At 26.6% G+C, this 4,131-nt stretch overlaps 1 long non-coding RNA gene across 1 annotated transcript; it reads left to right on the top strand.

Annotated features, from left to right (window-relative positions):
- The first annotated feature begins 1,559 nt into the window (after window positions 1–1,559).
- On the top strand, window positions 1,560–3,472 carry LOC105461974. Its single transcript, XR_976008.1, has 3 exons — window positions 1,560–1,646; window positions 2,830–2,930; window positions 3,185–3,472. It is a non-coding gene; the product is annotated as an uncharacterized LOC105461974 (long non-coding RNA).
- Window positions 3,473–4,131: the final 659 nt, after the last annotated feature.

The raw sequence follows: 4,131 nt of genomic DNA on the forward strand, positions 1-4,131 counted from the left end.
CTCTTCCGATCTTTGTATTAGTATTCATTATTTTGGTTTCAGTGGTTAAAAGTTGCACCTAAGCAATATGAATAGTAAAAAAAAGATTCGTGGAAAGAAAATAATTTAAAGAACTGCACTTCAAAAAATATTGGCAAGAAGCACTTGCTGCTGAAAATGGACACATGACGCTAGTGCCGATATCCCCGAATGTTCTGACAATTATATTTGTGACGCTGCAAATTATATTGAAACTGTTCTCTGAGTTACGTTAATAAGTTACTGTGTCCGGTACTACATACTTAATAATCTTTCAAAATCGTATACTAAAATTTAACGTTAATTTAAGTTAATTACAATGATAATATTGATTATTTTGTTGCTTTATTTTGATTTCTAATATTGTTAACTTATAAATAACGCAGAATAAAAAGAATGAAGTATTATTATTTTTTATTTATTTAAGAAAATTCTTAAGCGTCCGGCATTAGGGGAACTCCTCCTATGTATTGTTAATTTATAAATTTTGACCTCAGATTAGGATTCAGTAGGAATGGGTAAGTTAATATTTTTTAAAAACTGAGTTTAATTAAAGTTAACAGCCTTAAAAATTTAACTTTAAGTTAAGATACAAGTTAGTCGATAATAAAATTAGTTAAATTAAAAATTCAGTTAATAAAAAAAGTAATTAAAAAATTAAAAGTTAAATTTTTAAATTTTATAATTTTAGGATTTCTAAATAAAGTGTATATTTGTTATATTTATTTCTGTCAAGCCGCGAAAAGAGGACCGATTTTGAAGGACTTTCAACATGATTTAATGCATAAAAGATACACGAACAGTGATTCCTTCCCGTGGTCAAACTATATTTATTATGTTTATAATAATTTTCTTAATGTATGTTCTCAAATTTAAATTTAAAGATACCAACGCAGATATGCATTTTATTTTGGGTTTACAAAAAGCACTAAAAATGTAAATTCAAGAAGGTTAGATCAAAAGTTAATAGTTATCGATAAAATGTAACTAATTAAAAATTAAGAGTCTAAAATGTAACAAGGAAACCTCGCGAAGTGTTAAATTCTGATTTTAATGAAAATTTGTACAGTTATAGGTTACGTAAATAAAATATTAGTTGGTGCTAAAAAATGGTTTGAAGGAATGAAATCACCTTTTATATGTAGCAGTTTTCAGTTCTTATTTCAAAAACTATTCAAAATAGATATCAAAAAATGTTTTGCATTTTATGTATAACATTAATTCGCATGTGGAAATGATAGCGTTTATGCGTATACATTAAAATCAGAACTCAACACTTAATTTTGTTATAAAACTATTTACATATATATTCACATATATCGATCGAATATTGTTTTATTGTTTTCCGTAACGAAACGATATCATTTCCACATGCGGAAATATTGTTTTATTGTTTTCCGTGACAAATAAAACGTTACCATTTTCACGTATGGAAATAAAGTTATCTGCCTAAGCAATGTTTCCTTACATTTAGTAGATAATGTAAGCAATTACATATATTTCTGGAATTTTTTATTGCACAAGTGAGATATAAAGTAACATATAAATACTCTTTAAAAATCGAAGAATTGATCAGTTGCGATTCGTTGTATAACCCGCATAACCGATTTTACTTCCCAATAAGAACGGTAAGTTCTAACATAGTCTAATTTTTTAAAATAAAAGTTGAGACTCCAAAAATTAATAGATAATAAACTATATATATAAAACTATACATTGATATTATACATTGCTCAAAAAAATTATGGCATAGAGAAATTTTGAGCAAAAATTGGCAAACTTTGACTGTCGACAACTCCGCGAGCATCGTAGGATGCTGAACTTTTTTTTAAATTAAAGCTTGAATCTCTACTTTAAGGTACTATGCAAAATATACGATATGCAGAATTCAATCGCCAACCTTCCTATGGTGCACATCGGGTAATGCTGACCATACATGAGAAAATTGCAAAGTTTGACGGAACGTGCGGACTTGCTAAAATTTTTCTCGAGAATGCCGTTTGCAGCGTCATAAATCTCAAATCTTTCTCTTTAATTTGAAAAAAAGAAAGTCGCTACGATTTTTTTTCCACAAAGTTACAGCATTTTAAAGTAATCCTTGTATTTTTCTTATGTACGGTCAGCATTACCCAACGTGCACCATAAAGAGGTTGGCGATAAGATTTTGCACATCGTGTGTGTGTGTATTACACATACGTGCACGCAAATAATGTGTAAAATCCGATTGCCTCCTTATGGTGCACTGGTATCAGGTAATGCCGGCCATACATGAGAAAAATATAAGGATTACTTTAAAATGCTGCAACTTCGTGAAGAAAAAATCGTAGCGACTTGCATTTATTATTTTTAAATAAAGAGAAAGGTTCGAACTTTATGACGCTGCAAACGGCATCCCCGAGAGAAATTTTAGCGAGTATGTGCATTTCGTCAAACTTTGCAATTTTCAGTATGGCAAACATGCTCTCAAATTTAAGATTTTACAGTAACAGGAGTGCATTAAATTTAAAATCAAACCATAGTATTCTAAAGTAGAAATTTCAAGCTTTAATTTAAAAAAAAGTTTATCACTACTACGATATTTTTTTTGCAAAGTTATTGTCAGCCAAAGTTGGTCGATTTTTACCTAAAATTTTTCTATGCCATAATTATTTTGAGCAGTGTATTAATAATAAAATGTTTCTTGTTTTATTAGTTTCATCATTTAAAAGATAAATTGAAGTAAAAATGGCAATTTTTATAGAAGCATTATTATCATATTATTTCAAAAGCGCATGTCGAATTGTAGATATATTATAAAAATAATAATTACAGAAAATATTGACAAAATGAAGTTCGTTATCTTTGCTATTTTCGTTATAATTGCTATGACTATGGTTACTTCTGGAGAAGGATGTACTAAATGGATGGGGACCGTAAGTATTTATACAATATATATTTTATGAAAAAATCATTTTATTTAAAAGACATACGAAGGAAATGATATTAGAGTTAAAAAATTTATAATTCATGCATTGTTCTGTGCATAATCTATATAAACTTATTAAGACCACAAGAAAATGTTTTACATCTATATCGATGCATCCGCAATAAGTATCCAAAAATTAATATTAATTTTTAATATCGATTAACACAACTATATACATATATTACATTTTAAATATTTTAGTGTTCCACCCATGATGATTGCTGTGAACGTTTGGGTTGTAATTTCTTAGGATTATGTGGAGTTGATATGACTGGAAAACGCTGGCCCTAACTGGGAGAAGATAGATAACAGATTTCTTTATTCTGGATCATATCCATCAAATATGACAGAATGATGATACTTGAATAATAATATCGCTTAATATTCTTTCTTATGTTTAACTATGGTGCTATTTCTATTTATGTTCATAAAACAGAAAAGGGAATTTCTCTGTTATAACTTTAAATAAATACATTCAAGAACTATCAATATTCTCTGTCTCATTCATTAATAATTAATTATATACTTATATGTAATATGTATATCTATTTTTAAATACAAGATTATTTTAATTAAAACAGCCAATTATCAGCAAAATTATTGAAGATACAACAAAAATGTTTAAAATAAAAGAAAAAAAAGATAAAATTTCATTTTTTTTTTAAAGAAACAATGTATTTTCTTTACACTAATCAATTCATCTCATTAATCTCTGCATAAAAGTAATAAGATATAATTATAAAAAAATCAACAATTCACAAGATATTTTATATTTTATGTCAAAGTATAACATAATAAACTAAATATAAATATCTCATAAAGTATTGATTTTTCTAACTTTAACTTAATTACGTTTATGTGCAGAATTAGAGGAATCATATTATGTAAAAAAAATTATATAATTCCAAAAAATGAAAAAAAAATTCTAGAAAATATAAAAATATAAATTAAAAGTAACCTTCATTTTAGCATCTCCACCTAGAAAAATTCCAACTTGACCAAAATAAATTTTCTTCAAAATCGTTCTATTTTTATCTAAAATATTTTCTTGTATGATCAATAATTTCGGAACAATTGACTATTTTATTTAAAACGAGACATCCTGTATATTTATTATATTTAATAATGTATTTATACTATTTATATAA

Source organism: Wasmannia auropunctata, unplaced genomic scaffold (genome assembly GCF_000956235.1).
Source record: "Wasmannia auropunctata unplaced genomic scaffold, wasmannia.A_1.0 LD273700.1, whole genome shotgun sequence".
In the NCBI taxonomy this organism is placed as follows: Eukaryota; Metazoa; Arthropoda; class Insecta; order Hymenoptera; family Formicidae; genus Wasmannia; species Wasmannia auropunctata.